Below are 16,881 nucleotides of genomic sequence, written 5' to 3'. Positions count from 1 at the left end.
CTAACTGGAACATAGTAAATGGAAGAAGGTATTAAGTCGGATTCTCTTTGCAAGCAATTCAGTTCCCATTTTCTAAAGGTAAATTAGGCACTTGAAGGAATCTCTGTAGGGTGTAACTTTCAGAACATTGAGTCATGCTGAAGTAAAGAAGTAGTTTTAAAAAATAATTCCTGAAAATAAATTCTCACTTGTCAACTCTGAGATAGCCAATGGCCTAACTTGACTGTGGAATTATTATTTAAAACATCCCCATCACTTGTTATAAAGGTAATGCGAGGATAAAAATAAAATGTGCCTGTCTCCTGGTTCTAAAAGAAACCAAAGACGTTGTCCCCTGAGATTTGCTGGCAATAGTGTTAAATGATATAAATTAAATATTTACTGCCTCTAAGTCTCAGTCTCTCAAGCATTTATTTTATTTCTCTGTGTACAGCAGACAAACTCTTCCTTTATTGTCCCAGGAAGTCTTGTTGTTGAATGAATAAGCTCATTTTGTTTCCTTAGGTCCCAACCTTGTTCCTAGGATGTAGGTTATTCATAAGGGAAATCAGGCTTCATTTTTTTTTATATGGACTGTTTAATTCCATCATTTTTATATATTCTTCTCAAATCATACTTATATTGATCTCTGTATCTGAAATCCATATGTGGCATAGAGAAGCAAGTTAACATAAGCTGAATCATGCTTTATAATGATTTAGTCTGTAGGGACACAGAACCAGGAAGACAAAAACCTACTGACTCCATGAAGTCAATGATTTTTATCTTTTGTGTTCACTACTATACTTCTGTCACCCAGATCTTAATATGTGCCCAATAAATCTTTTATTGAATGAATGAATCAATTTCCTGACTTTGTGGAGGTTATGAAAGAAAAATAAACTTTTATTTGAGGTACTTCTAGAATTGATTGGAACAAAGTCGCAATTGCACAGAGGTAGAATATGAGAGAAAGAGCCAGCTTTTTGAAAAGAGTAAGAATGATTTAAAGGGGTTTTGGTTTTGTTTTTGATTTTCCTTTTCTGATCTATTTTTTGTTAAATTATCCTTGGGCTCTCTTTAGTCACTAGTGGTAAATAGAGGAGTTATAATTTAAATTAAATAAGGAAAGCAGTGAGCTCATACCATGTAATTCTATGTATTCTCAGTAACTGAAAAAAGACCCTGAGGTTCATTAGAGGGCTTGGCATAGAGGGCAAGTGAAGTCAGCAGGTTTTTTAGTGATCCACATCAGCTACAAATACATGAGATAATAGTAACCCAGAAAGGAGTGGAAAGATGGGTGACAAAACTTTATTACCCAACACAGCCTGCTCCCTCCATAAGGAATCCATCTGGTACAAGTAGCAAGCAATGACTCCGGGCAAAGCCATGGTTGCCTAAAGGGACTATTAACCTTGGCATTCATGTAGGTTAGTAAAGTCAGAGAGATCCCAAGAATGGGTCAGGAAGGAGGAGGCGGGTGTTACCTATGGAGGAAGAGTCAGAGGTTGAATCCAACTTTTATCTTGTTAATAAACAGTACTTAAGAAAATTAGCTCCTTTTCTTTTTTAATCTTTCTTTGCCTGAAGGAAGAGTGAAGAAGTATAAAGTTTGTTTTACTCTCTGTTTTGTTTGTCACATTTATCCTCAAAAATTCTTAAGACTAATGTCAAGATAAAGGACCAACTTGCATAGTGAGAAGATTCTCCTATCCACTTCATTACTTTCTTCATGTCTTTATTTATTGCTAGAACAATAATATTTCTATGCCTTTATCTCCTTTTAAGGGATGGAACAAACTAAGACCTAGGCCTTTGGCCTGCATTAGCATTCCTCTGCAAGAAAAAAGATGATTTTTTTTACCTCCATACCAAAGATGTTTGACTATGATATCTGTAGAAAAATCAAGATCAGAATTTGTAATTTCAAAACTATTGAAAAATTAGTTGAGTAAAAGGTCATATTTTAACAGACATTTTGGGGTATAATATGGGTGAGCTGGTTTCATTTCCTTTTTCATAAGTTGAAAAATCAGAAGGATTTATTTTTAAAATTCGGTTACACCGTTACTTTTGCTTGGAGTTCATTCTAGCTGAAATACTACTTTTTTTCACTTCACTTTTTCTTTTCTTTCTTTTTTTTTTTTTTTTTCTTTTTGGCTTGAAACATACACGAATAGATACTGATTTCTTCTCATTCAGATATTAGAGAACAATTTTAGAAAGCACCCCACTTTACTGTGTTGCTTTCTCAAGTTTTCCTTCCTGGCTTCTCATACAAGGCCCATCTAAAATGTAGTAGTAACTTGATAATGTTAAATACCACTTGGCAATTTTGGTTAGATTGGAATACAATCGCAGAATTTTGCTTTCCTTGATTATAAAAGAGGCAGGTAGTTTTCCACTTTTTTTCTCCTTCTGCAGGTCTAAAAATGCATTGGATTCTTTGACAAATATTTAGTTCTTCTAAATTATTCCAGATACTAGAAAGCATTAACCTAAAGGACTGATTACCATGGAGGTTCCTTAGTGTAAGGTACTCTCCTTTGGAAACTGGTCTTAAGAGGACTTCGCTGATTCCATTGCAAATTATGTCCTAGAGACAACCATCAGATGACTTCACAACTTGAACAGCTCTGAGAGGCTCAGACAGGAAATATACCTTTTCGGGAAAGTGTACTCTGTTCTAGTTACAAAGACATTTACTAGTTCTGATTGTTGAAGGTGTTATGGTTTTCTCCAGTGTTGCTGCTGAACCTTAGAAAGAAAAAGTGCATTTTAAATAATAATTTAATGGTGAACTGTAAACTGTAAAATAGATATTTAAAACCAAATGTATTGCTTACATTTTCATAATCTCCGAATTAATGTGTACAAAAGAAGAAAAATAGTTTATAGATACATAGATATATAAATATACACATACATATATGTGTGTATTGAGATATATGTAATTGACAAGGTCTTGAAATGTCAAAACCCAGACTCTATTTAAGACATTAAATTCATTAAAATATTTTCAACAAATATATACAAAGTAGAAAGCAGCTAATACTACAATACATAATATTATATGTAATAACAGAAAATAGCCAATAAGAAATTTTAATACAATTTTAAAAATGAGAAGGCAGTATTTTCTTTTTTAAAAATAAAAGGTATTTTATCTAATTAGCTAATCTGGCTTTGATCAATGTACCTGCTAATTTTGAGCTTTTTACACTGCAAATGATGAAAATAGTGAAACAGCAATCCAGGGCGATCGTGAAGCACATTGTCAGGAACTCCATGGATACTTTCTCTCTCTGAATATTAATTGATCATTTCAATAGAATCTAAAAATTTTAAACCCTGAGGCAGGGGTATAAAGCAGATGACTTTCTCAGTCCTTCCCAGCCCTTTGATTCATATGTAACAATTTAGAAATAATTTCTCTCAAATGCCCTTGAGCACATAATATTATTCTAGCATGAATCGTCTTCAGTTGTTGCCTTCTAGTACTGTCATCACAAAAATAGCACAAGTGATGGCATATCTGAAATACCACGCAAAATTATACACATTGTACATATCCAATTGTGTGTGTAATTAATCTTATATGTTAACATTTTATATATTTAATTATATGTGTATACATTACATATAAAGAAGTATATATAAATATCCATTTAGGCTGTTCTTATCATAGTCATTAGACTCTGTTTATTTTTTTTTACTCCAATATCTATAATTGTACTATGCTCCTATATGTTTTTGTACAAATCATGTAATTACTCCATCTCATTTAGCATTTTAAGAAATAATGATCCCTTTGTATTCACCATCCAATTCAGCAACCGTCTATTAAATACCTGATTTTTTTCTTCATCCTGTCATTTTTAAGTACTTTGGAAATTATAGTGATATTTTGAGCCCTCAATAGCTTATAGTTAGTGGTGGGTTAAAGATTGATATATAGGTAAAAATAACCATCAATAAGAAAGAGAGTCAAATGAAAGGTGGAGTACTGATAAAATTTAACTTGGAGCACTTAGAAGGCTTTGTAAAGGAGGTTCTATTTGAAGTGTGTGTTGAAAGATGAATACTAAAATCTGGCAGCATTGTAAAGGATGAATCGGAGAATCAAGAAATGGCAAAACCCATGCTGAGTTTGAGGTGCTGAGGGGGCATTCGTGTGAAAATGTCAATGTAACTGGTAACTGCGAATCAAGAAATAGGCCACATCTAGTGAAGAAAATTAGGGAGTTAGCAAGATATAACTAAAGGAGTTAAGAGAGATTGCCAGGTGGAAAGTATGTAGATTGAATTTAAAGATGCTGAGGGTAGAGGCTTGGGGAAGTGACTGTAATTAAGTGGCAAGTAGCGGAAGAACCACTTAAGTGACTGAAGAGAAGCTAGTTTCCATGAAGAGGGGAAGAAGGTGTTCAAACTTAATCAAAGACACTGATGGCAAGACTGCAGGAGAAAAGCTGCTTGTAATAATCTAAGTAATGATAGTAATAATTATTGAGCTATTTATTACTCTATGCTAGGCAAAATAGTTAGGTAAAATAAGTTAGTGTATCCTTCCAACAATTCTGTGAGTTAGGTACTATTATCATACCCATTTTACAGATAAGGGCATTGAAGTTTCATTATGAATGGTTAAATAACTTATCTGATGTCATCCTGCTAGGAAAGGATAGAAAAGTAACCTGAAGTGAGGTCATCTGGAATCAGAGCCCGAGGTATATAAGTAAACCATTTTGTGTCTCATCCTTCTTTAGCTAAGGATTACCAGTTGTGTTCTGTTCTGCTTTGTTTTGTTTTTAACAAAATTTTAAACCTATGAGGAAAATCAAATGCTTCTCCTTGTTTATTCTGTATTCTGTCCATCCTTAGGGTACTGGGTAGTGTTTGGAATTCATCAGCCCCCCTTCCCATATGGCAGTAGGGAGTTGATTGTTCTTAATAATGTGAGAAGGCCTGAGGTCTTTTATGAAGATCTCATATAAATATGAAAAATATTAAAATTAACCAGATATTAATAGTGTTGAAAGATTTAATATTTTCCAAATTAGGAAATTCCAACATCGTGGTTGGAAATGAATAAATAAGTTGTCCATGATGGGGAGGGGTGGGGGTGGGGACCATATGACACATCAAGTTTCTTGTTTGTAAGAGGCTGTCATTGACATGCCCTCTCCTTTTGAAATTGATACTATACCTACAATTAGAGGCAGACATCTAATTCTATGCCTTTTTATTCTGGTAAATGATTGTGTATTGTTTTCATACTCCGGCGTTTTAAAAAATGAGCTCTGAGTCATTTGTCAGTACTTAGTTTTTCCTAGGTCCCTTATTCTTACTCTCTTTATCCTAGATTCTCCACTCTCCTACTAACTTCAGTTATTTTTACTTTATTAAAAAGTTCTTTGAGCCTCGGGCTCTTCAACCAAAAGTGTGATATGAAACTGGAATATAAATAATACATCAGATCCACTTTGCTAACTTCTACTCAATCCGGGCAAATGACATTTGCAATTTTAACAAAGTGGTGGCATGGTGGTGAATGAAAGAACATTTGGAACAGGGTACACTGAAGTTAGAAAATAGACCAAAATTCCTTAAAAAGTGTTCTTTTTTATTTGGCTAATGTATATAATTTAAGTTCACTAGAGGAACGTTAACTCTCAGATGCTCAAAGGCACATCTGCAAACTGTTCCCATAAATGCAGTCTGAGCAACGCCACCCTCAGACCCTCCCTGATTTTTATCATTTTCTACAAAGATTGTTTTTCCCTTCCAAAGAGCAGCAGATAAATCAGATGTTTGAATATTAAAATGTAGATACACTTGCCTTTTAAATCTCTGTCTAATCTCTGGAGCTAATCAGCACACTGCAGCTTTCCCAGAGTGTTTTCTTTGGAGCAATCATTCTCGTAGCTGATCTGTAGGCTCAGAGCGGGGTGGGGGAGAGTCCTGTAGTCAAATAGACTTGAGAACAGCTGGCCCACCTGTCTTTGAGATTCACAGTGCATGTTAGCATACAAAAGGGTCTAGGAAATCCAGGAATATGGAAATATATTCCTTCTGTTTAATCAAATATTTCCCAAGCTTATCTGAAAATTATAAAAAAAATTTTTTTTCTACATAGTCCTATCAAGAAAACTTCCTAGAAAATGAGTTTTTATTGATGGCAGTTGTTTTTTGGTCTCCTACCCATCCCAAAAACACATGTTGTGCAATGTTGTAGTCTCTGATTTGCCCTGTACTTTCTGGTACAACAGGGATAAAGAGAAAATTCAGCATTCCTGTGTGTTTATCTATTAATCATATGAATTCATATTTTAGTAATATAAAAGTGACAAATCCTTGGAAAGTGTCAGAAAAGTAAACTTGATTTCTTCTGAAGGCACTGTGTCCTCATAGAACTTTGAAACAAACTAGCAGGACACACTGCATTTTACCAATGCCAGTGCAAGTACCTTTAAAAAGAACTATGAAATGCAGTCTGATGCAACGGAGACTTAAATTTTTACTTTTTGATAGAAGAACGTTGCATTAAATTTCCCCTTCCCAGCACCTCTCCAAAATTGCCAAGCGTTAGGGTAAAGACAAAGCAATATATGCATTGTAGAAAAATCAACAGCATATTAATTAGTTAAACATTTTTATTATATGTTGTATTTCCATCATATAACATGGAAACTGGCAAAAAAAAAAAAAAAAAGGGGGCACTTAATACAGTGGCACTAATGGATTAAATGCAGTCATTGATGAGTATAAAATGGAACACATTGGCTGAGCCTAGGACCCTGATATAAAATCCAGATAGCTTCAATTCACCTGTGCTTGTGGAAGGTAAAGACTTTATCATTGCTGATAACCATCCACGCCTCATGAGAACTGGAGGCTTCAATTTAAATCAGTTACTATCATCCCAGTAAAAATGTAAGCAGAAGCCAAATGAGCTCTTTGATTCACCCCGTCTCTTCCCTTTGCTCATTTGTGAGTGGGAACGGATACAAGTTTTCATAGAAGTACTATTCCAAAACTTCAAACCACCTTAAAATTAAATTCCAACAGTGTTGTACCAGTTATGTGTAATGGTTATATGCCAGTAAAGCACTGGTCTGTAGGAGATGCTATCTATGAGAACAGTATGTCAGTCTTCTATCTTTTTCTGCAGCGGAGTATAACTAACCATCATTTTAAGCAAGTCCAATTTTGCCTGCTCCACTGGTGGGAAGCCAGGAGAGAAGCAATGAAATTTGTACAGAGAAAAAGAGAACTCTTGTGTCTATAGTCCATACTGAAGAACTGGCTCTTTTCCACTTATATTATTGCTTTTACCAAAGAATTGCCTCTAATTAGTAATACTTCCTTTAACTTTCTTTTAAAATTTGTCTCAATACGTTCTCTGCTTTTTAAAAGAATGATGCCATATGGTTTGGAAGAGTAAGATTTGAGATACAAATGAGTACTCCTCAGACTAAGTACTAATCACAGGAGCCGAATTCTGCCGTCACGTAGCCATGCAGCGATGGGCACTTGGCCATTGTGCCACTCTGAGTAGAGGGAGCTCCTTGAAGGGCAGTGCTCAGAGTTGAGGTCTATGTATTTTATTCTACAAAATATGTTATATGTTGGTTTTAAAAATGAGGAGAGAAGCTGCGCAATACATACCACACTGAAACTCATCATGTTAAACTGACCTTCCTGACTTGTATTGTCTTGTTAATAAGAATGATCTCCTTGGTCTTATCTTCATTAAATTGCTGAAATCACTAATCTATGTAAGAACAAAATCCTGCAACTTCCTTTTCTTGTTTTCTGAGCCTCGATGATTATTAGAAGGAAAAAAAATATGAAAAGCCTAAAAATGACAAAGTTAAACCATTTCTTACTTGCTCTGATCTTTTACTTTATTTTCCACGGTCATTTCTTTATAAAAAGCAAATACACACATACACACACATCCCTACATTGGTAGGAATGGGTAAAGAATATTCTTAGACTTAAATGCTAAATAATTTGGCTATTAGAGCTAAATTAAAACAGATGTTTGTGAATATTGGAGAGAATTTGTATTTGCATTTTGTGACTTTTCATAATAATTATAAACGTTAATGGTCTGTTTGATAATGTCTTGAAAAATGTGGTAGTGAATTTAAAATGCTTTAAAAAAATGTGTTTACAGAGTTTGGAAAGCCATAGTGTGTGTGTGTGTGACATATATATGTATGTATATATGTATGACATATATGTATATATGTATGTGTATATGTGTGTATGCACATATGTATATATGTACAGATATGTGTATATATATAAGGAAATCATATGATAGTGTTATATATACATCACATGACTTGAAAACTTGCCTTTCACAAAACTTAGTTCAAGCAAGGCCTACCAGTTTTACCGTGACCATTGTTTGTGTATATATGTGTGTGTGTGTGTGTGTGTGCGCGTGTGTGTTTTATCAGGAGCATCACTACTATCATCTCAGTGTGAATTGCAGGTTAGACATGTAGACCTATTTCTAGACTTTCTGAATTTTATCCCTTTTTCCAAATCATTTCCCGATTCTGCACTGTCGCTGTTATCAACTCTCTCTTTGATCAGAGTGAAAAATGAGCACTTCAGCCCCTCCCTCTGATGCTCTGATTGTCACCATCCACTTACTGCACCAAATAATACTTATTTCTAGTATTCTGTTACACATGCTAGTTATTTTCCCAATCACTTACTTTGGGTTTTCTATGTCTCCTTATTGTGAAAACCATTTATTTCAGAGGCTTCCCATGTCCCTTTGCATTAAGAGTTCATATCTGTCACCAAATTAATATTCCTGTTCCCCATTTTCATTAACAAATTTAACAGAGATTTTTCTCATTTGAAATTACTTTGGTTGACTTTTATCTGATTTCATTTCAAAGTTAGTTTTGGACTCCCTCTCATAAGTATTGACTTCGAATCAAAAGCTGTAATTAATTCTTTTCTCATTAAAACTATTCAGCCACATCTTTTAACAAGTTCTGTTAAGTGACTAGTGCAAATCTCTCATATTTATGTCATAAAATACAACCTTTATTAATTCAGCAAGTATTTACTAAGAGCCTAACGTGGGATAGAGTGGTGGACAAAACAGATAAAAGTTTCTGCTTTCATTAAGGAGGATGGGCAGTAAATAATGAATCACATAGTATATTAGAAGGTGATTAAATTAGAAGGGGGAAAAAAAGCCTAGTGAAGTGGATTGGGAATGCTGGAGCAGCAAGGAAGATTTTGCAGTTTAAATATGAGTGTCAGCGTAGCCTCACTGAGAAGGTGACAGTTGTACAAAGACGTGAAGTGGACAGGGAGTTATCCTCACAGCCACTGGTGAAAAGTGCACACCCAGCAGGGACAGCAGCCAGTGCAGTGTCCTTGGTACAGAAGAGTCTCACACTGAAGGAGCAGTGAGGAGACCACTGTGGCTGGAGAGAGGGGACAGAGGAGAGAGGAGAGGAAATCAAGTCTGAGAGATCACAGAAAAGGCCAGATCACTAAAAGCTTTTAGGCCATTGTGAAGGTTTTATGTTACTTCTTCCTCCTCTCCATCTCCTCCTCCTCCTTCTTCTTTTATTGAAGTATTAGTCAATTTACACATATATATTCCTTTTCATATTATTTTTCATTATAGGCTATTATGAGATATTAAATATAGTTCCCTGTGCTATATAATAGGACCTTATTGTTTATCTGTTTTATATATAGTAGTTAGTATCTGCAAATCCTGAACTCCCAGTTTATCCTTCTACCTACCTCTGACCCCTGGTAAACATACATTTATTTCTACATCTGTGTCTGTTTCTGTTTTGTGTAAATAAGTTCATTCATATCATTGTTTTAGATTACACATATAAGTGATCTCATATGGTATTTTTCTTTCTCTTTTTGACTTATTTCACTTAGTATGACAATTTCCAGGTCCATCCATGTTGCTGCAAATGGCATTATTTTATTCTTTTTTATGGCTGAGTAGTATTCCAGTGTGTGTGTGTGTGTTTGTGTGTTGTGTGTGTGTGTACGATGACTTCTTTATTGATGCACATTTAGGTTGCTTCCATATCTTGGCTACTGTAAATAGTGCTGCCATGCTATCACCTATTAGAATGGCCATCATTAAGAAGTCCATAAATGATAAATGCTGGAGAGGTTGTGGAGAAAAGAGAACCCTCCTACACTGCTGGTGGGAATGTAGTTTGGTGCAGCCATTATGGAAAGCAGTATGGAGGTTCCTCAAAAACTAAAAATAGACTTACCATATGATCCAGCAATCCCACTGCTGGACATATATCCAAAGGGAACTCTAATTTGAAAAGATACATGCACCCCAATGTTCATTTCTTCTTTTATCATGTTCTACTGTTGGGCAGTGGTTTTCCATTATCACATCAGTATCACAGAAAATGCCTGGTTCCCAGCTCCCAATCCTTCTGTCAGATTTTTCTCAGGGTTAAGAATCACTATGGAAAGAATAACTTGATTTTGCTACTCATTATTTTTCTTAGCTCCCATATGTTTCAGTACATGAAGTGAGAAAGAGAAAAGTGGAAAAAGAAAGGAAGTAACGAAGAACCAATGAAAACTTGCCTTAAGGAGCACATACTTTGTATAGCTCTGTGTTCTTAGTACACTAGGATATATGTTATATCATTTAACCTTCAGAACTCTAAAAAGCAATTGTTACTGTTTTCATTTTAACAAAGTAGTAAGATGAAGTTCAGACAGGTTGAGTAAGTTGCCTAAAATTACACAGCCAGTAAAACCTACTCTAAAATCAAGAGGAGAAAGAAGCAGTGTTATTTCTAGTGGACTTTTTTTTTTGTACAAGTGTATTAATGAAAGATATGTTAAGAACATGTAAGAAAAGATAAAAAAAAATCAGAATATAGAAGTGTCTAATGTGTTAGGTCTGTGGTTTTACATACAAACAAGTTTCATTTCTAGTATTAAGAGGGGAGTAAGTGAGAAACATAACCTCATTAGTAGTTTTCTCAGTAGCAAGGTCAGTCCTGGTTTTTGTTTCCTCATCTTTCTAACTGATTCTGCCAGGGCCCCAATCAGTTGTTTTATGTCTTTGTTTCCAGATTCTTGCACAAATCTCTTATTTCCAGAATCTGGTTGTATATTTGCTGTGGTGAATTTAAATGAGCCAACATTCTGCTCTCCACTGACTCTCGGATCCTTGCCTCTGTTAAGCAGCTCACTGCAGTCAGTGCCCTCCTTTCTTGCAGACACTTTGAGTCATGGTCTTTCTACTTATACTAGGAACTTTCCTGTGCTCTTGGGGATTCAGACACGAGCCTAGGTGCCGACTTGATGCATGGTTTTCAGACACCGCTCCTCATACTGAGTGCTTCGGGGTCCTGACTTGCTTAGCTACACTGTGCCAAACTTTGATGCCTCTTTCTAATGTTTGATCCTGGCTTTTCTAATGTTTGATCCTGGCTTGTGCTGTTGCTTCCCAACTTTTCATACTGATAAGGCCTCGCACCGCATCAGCAGCTCTCAGGGCATTTCCCGCTGTTCTTTAACGTAAATCTGACATTCTGCTCCAGCAGACTTAGGACTGGCCCTTACCACATTTGCAATAAAATCATTCTTGCCTCTGAACCTGTTTCCTTTGCCATTAACAGGGAATGCCCTCCATGAATGCAACTCCTTTCTTTCAGACTGCGCAAGGCTTGTTTTTTCCTCAGAGCTTTCGCTGAGTGCTTCATTTTTATGAATTTCTGTTGCATATGGTGTTTATACCACAGCACACAAAAAATGGTTCTTCCTATATTTGTGCTTGTTTTGATGCTTATATAGCTTCTGGATTAGATTATAACCTTCTTGAGAGCTAGATTAGTGATATCTACTTCTCTTGAACTTTTTCTTTCATTGCCTAACAATAGATTAGGACCTTAGGAAATTCTTAATGTCTGACGCGTGACTACTTTAGCAAAACCCTTTATCAAAGCATTAGCCATTCACCGCATTACTTTCATAGATCTGTTAGCATATCTTGAAGTTATTTGATTGATGTGTATTCAAAATGATTATTATTTGCTTACCTCTCTATATAGCATATTAAAATTATATACAGTTAGAAATTATCTAAAAAACTTTAACAACAGAACAAAAGTAGGTTATAAGAAGTGGAGAATCATCTAGATATGAAACTGAAAGGAAGTGGGTAGGACTATAGAGGAACAAATGGCAAAATTTCACCATAATATACAGAAAACAAAATCTAGCTTCAGCTCACAAATGGTGCCTAGTTGGAGCTATTGATGGTTAATAGGGATAGAAATAAATAAAATGACAGAAAGCCCAGCATCTTGCTGAAGTCGTAGTCCTCGTAGTCCATGTGCTAGCCACCCATAGTGAGGGGGTCATATTTTCTGAACCTAAGAAGACTCAGGCTATGCACTGGAAACTTAAGTGATGTAGACTAAGACATGTCACAGAAGCATACCTGAGGTGTTTATGGTAGGTATTTGCTACATTTGCGTGCCCAGCATTTCTTCTTTCTCCTTTGGTAATTCATGTCAATTCTTGGGAGGAACTATTGTAGATAGCCATAATTTGCTGACTTCATGGGGTCTAGTCCAGAGTGAAGATGGGATGGAAGCTTCAAGAGTCCTATTACCTCATCCCCTTTGCTACACTGCTTGCTCTAGAGATGCATATATGACCACACAGAGTTTATCAAAGCTTTGGGGGGACAAACTGATTAGATACTGGAAAGAAAGTGTCTCAATGTTTCTGAGAGTAAGGGTATTAAGGACAATATAAACTTAGGGATATGGGACTGTGTCTACTACCACATAGAGAACCCTACCTGAAAGTTAAAACAACTTAAAGGATTACCAAGAAATACAGATCTTGTGACTTCTGATGACAAATATCTGAGTCCCTGCTACTAACCATTAACTTTGGACTCTTCAGTTACCTAAGACAATAAAATTTCCTTTGCTGTTTAACTTAATTTAAACTGAATTTCTGTCTCTTTGAAAGAAAAGAGTCATGTCTAAAGCAGTTTTCATGTGGTACCCTGCAGAGCAAAAATTCATTGTATTAGTGGGATGAACAGACCAAAGGCAGAAAGTCTCTCTTAATTTCTCTTTCTCCTACTCACTCCAAAACTGGATGGGGGAAAAAATCCATATTTTATGATTACTTGCAAAAAATATTTAAAAACCAGTCAGAGTCTGGATTTCACAGACAAAAAAGATTCTAGCTAATACTTGACGGTAACAGCTATGTTTCAATAAGAGTCATGTGAGTACTCACAGAGTTTTCTAAATACTAACTCCAATAACTCACAGAAGCAGCAATTTGTCATCAACATCCTTTCCAAGCATCAGTACGAAGAAACTATCTTCGATCAATTCTTCAGCACATGTCCACTTGCTGAAGATAGCATTTTTGTTAATGTTTTTTTAAGCCAGATTGGTAACAGACACAAGAACAAATGAGATGTGTGTGTATATATATATATATATATATATATATATATATATATATATATATATATATGCACAGAGAGAGACAGAGACAGACAGGTAGACAGAGAGATGCTGAGAAGGTAAAGTCAATTCTTCTATCACTGAAGAGCAGCGGTGAAACTGACCTCATTTGTCAAGGCATGTTATCCTATTCAAGCTTCAAAATAAATACTAGAAACCATGCCATAATCCAAGATGAATTAAGAAATGTATCAAAAAGAAGAAGGAAAAGGAGAAGGAGAGGAAGAGGAAGAAATAAGAAGAAGGAGAGGAAGAGGAAGAAGAAGGAGAAGGAAGAAGAAGAAGAAGGAGAAGGAAGAAGAAGAAGAAGAAGAAGAAGAAGAAGAAGAAGAAGAAGAAGAAGAAGAAGAAGAAGAAGAAGAAGAAGAAGAAGAAGAAGAAGAAGAAGAAGAAGAAGAAGAAGAGGAAGAAGAGGAAGAGGAAGAAGAGGAAGAAGAGGAAGAAGAGGAAGAAGAAGAAGAGGAGGAGGGAGGGGGAGGGGAGGGGAAGAGGAAGAGGAAGATGGAGAAGGAGAAGAAAAGGATGGCAAGTTTAGATCCCTCAGAGTATTCTCAGAAATAATGATAACTACAAAAGCCCAGCCGACAGAGATTTCCTGAAGGTGGACTCTGGAAATGAATTCTCCAGAGATACTGAGAAAACTAACATTGTGTCTTGAAAAGTCTGTTTTCTGAAATACAGTTACTTAAAATAGAAGATGATTAATATTAAAGTTCAGTGTATTTCCTTCGCTTGTGATACTGCATGCTCATAAACAAAGCATAAGTGGAAAACTAAAAGGGCCATAGAATTAACTGATGATTAATGTTGTAGTTAACCCATTTCTTTAACCTTCATCAGTGTGGATGGAATTTAAATCCCAAGGTTATACTCAAAGAAGCATCAAGGAGAAGAGTCTATAGCTATAAAAACATCTCATAAAATAGAAATGCATGGAATGAGTGGTGGGGAGAGGGTCACGCAGAGAAAATACTATGTGCATAAGGGACCTAATGTAGATCTTTGTACACCTGGAAGACCAAGTATAAAAGTCTGACACATACTAAGTTTTACCTATGATCATTTGTTGGTATCCTCTATGGACCATCTGAGAATATTTTGAAAACATCTTGACTTCTGTTTCTAGCCAAGGAGTAATGGAGACCAGATTTCCTCCCCTGATGACTCACCAAAACACTGACAAAATATACGACGCAAAGGTTTGGAAGACATTAGACGTTAAGCAATGAAGACTGGTGATTCCTTGGAGAGAAAAGAAAGAAAGAAAGCCCTAGAGTTGTCTCAGCTTACTGCTTTGAGAGAGTAGCTAGGCTGTGGTGCAGGGAGGTACAACCCAAGCAGGTCCTGGCAGGCCCACTGAGGTGCGAAGACAGAGCTGAGTCCAGAGAGAGCAAGGCGGTTAGACTCCACAGGGCAGAGTGCCCCAGAGGCTGGAAAGGAGGGTAGAGGGAGCAAGAGAGGAAGAGAAAGGGAAACATGTTGGGGACCTGCAGAGTCTTCCTTGAGTATTAGCACATTTGGCACATAAATAGGAATAAAACTACCTGAGACTGTGGAAAGAATCACCAAAAAGGTTAAAGATTAACTGTATCTTTGTGTACTGAGAAGTAATTAGCCCCAGAACGAGCACTCTGCTGGTACCATCCACAAAAATCTTAAAAGCCAGACTCAAAAGATCAAAGTGTTTTCTAGTAACTTAAATTCACCCAAGGTTAAGGCTCAATAATATTTATAAGAATGGAGAATCATCCATCAATCAGTCAAGTAAAATTGACAATGAATACTATCCAATAAAAAAATTGCCAGGCATGCAAAGAAGCAGGCTCATAGTGAAGAGATAAATCAATTAATCAAAACTGATTCAGAACTGACACAAATGTTAGAATTACCAGATAAAGCATTGAACAGTCTTAATGCTTTAATAATTCCATAAGTTAAAAAAAAAAAACCTTAGGTAGAGACATAGAATTTATTTATATATCTGTGATCTGTGTATCTATCTATCTATATTTTTAAGGACCCTAAATGAACTTCTAAAGATGAAAACTATAGTGTGTGGTATGACAAATGTACTGGATGCAATTAAAGGTAGATTAGATTACACAAGAAAATATTAATAAACTTAAATATATAGTCAAAGAAACTATCCAAAATGAAACAAAGAGGATTTAAAAAATGAACATAGGATCAGTAAGCTTGGAACAACTGAAAATACCCTAATCTTTATGTCACTGGTGTCTCCAAAGGAAAGGAAAGAGGGATAAGTGTTAAGAAATTGAATGCTTTATGATGGAAAATTTTCCAAATTTGGTGAAAACTATATACCCAGTGAGATTTTTTTCTTCTCCTGACTCCAAATAAGCAGGGTATTTTCCATTGCCACCAACTTTCTGACAGTAACTGGGTATTCAACAGTCTATTCTGACACCATCTATCTGCATGAGATTCCACAAGTTAAGGGCTCAGCCCCACAAGACTTTCCTCCACTTCAGATGCCAATCACAAGTCCCAGGTGACCAGTACTTCTGAATGACTAGCTATAAACTGGGGGTTCCTATAATCTATCTCCTCAGATTGATTAATTTGCTAGAATAGCTAACAAAACTCAGGAGGGGCCTTTACTTATGTTTGCAGTTTATTACAGAGGATACAAATGAACAGCCAGATGAAGAGGTATCTATGAAGTTGGGGTACACCACTCTCCCAGCACTTAGATGCGTTCACCAACCTGGGAAGCTCTCTGAACCCCATCATTTAAGTTTGTTTTTTTGTTTGTTTTGTTTTTTATGGAAGTTTTATTATGTAGGCATGCCTGATTAAATCATTGGAAATTGGTCAATCTTCAGCCTCCATTCCCTTTCTGGGGTTTGAGGGGTGAGACTGAAAGTTCCAATCTTCTAATCATTATTGATTTTTTGTTGACCAGCTCCCATCATCCTGAAGAAATCTAGCTATCTGTCGACCGAGGGTCACTTCATCAGAAACAAAGACATTCTTACCACTTTTATCACTTAGGAAACTCCAAGTGTTTTGGTGTGCTCTGTTCCAGGTACTGGGGACAATGACCAAATATCTTTCTATTATACAACACTTAGAGACCAAAGAGTTCAATGAAATTCAAACCCAAAAAAGATTAAAAAAAATAAACAAAAAGGTATATCATAAACAAATTGCTAAACACCAGTGATAGAAAAATCTTAGTAACACCCAGGGAAATAGACAGTGTAGAGGAACAGAGATAAGAAGGACTGCATATATTTTTGTAAGAACTATGCAGAAAAGGGTATGATTCTGTTTATACATAATACTAAGAAGCATAAGCTAGTGTATGGTGACGAGAGACGCAGCGGTT

The 16,881-nt window shown here is 35.9% G+C and overlaps 1 protein-coding gene across 5 annotated transcripts in view; it reads left to right on the top strand.

Annotated features, from left to right (window-relative positions):
• The window catches only part of NEGR1 (neuronal growth regulator 1), a 779,356-nt gene that overhangs the window by 472,690 nt on the left and 289,785 nt on the right, over positions 1–16,881 (top strand). The window lies entirely within an intron of this gene.

The sequence above is a fragment of the Camelus ferus genome, chromosome 13 (assembly GCF_009834535.1).
Source record: "Camelus ferus isolate YT-003-E chromosome 13, BCGSAC_Cfer_1.0, whole genome shotgun sequence".
NCBI lineage: Eukaryota > Metazoa > Chordata > Mammalia > Artiodactyla > Camelidae > Camelus > Camelus ferus.
This window is presented reverse-complemented; position numbering and strand designations above follow the sequence as displayed.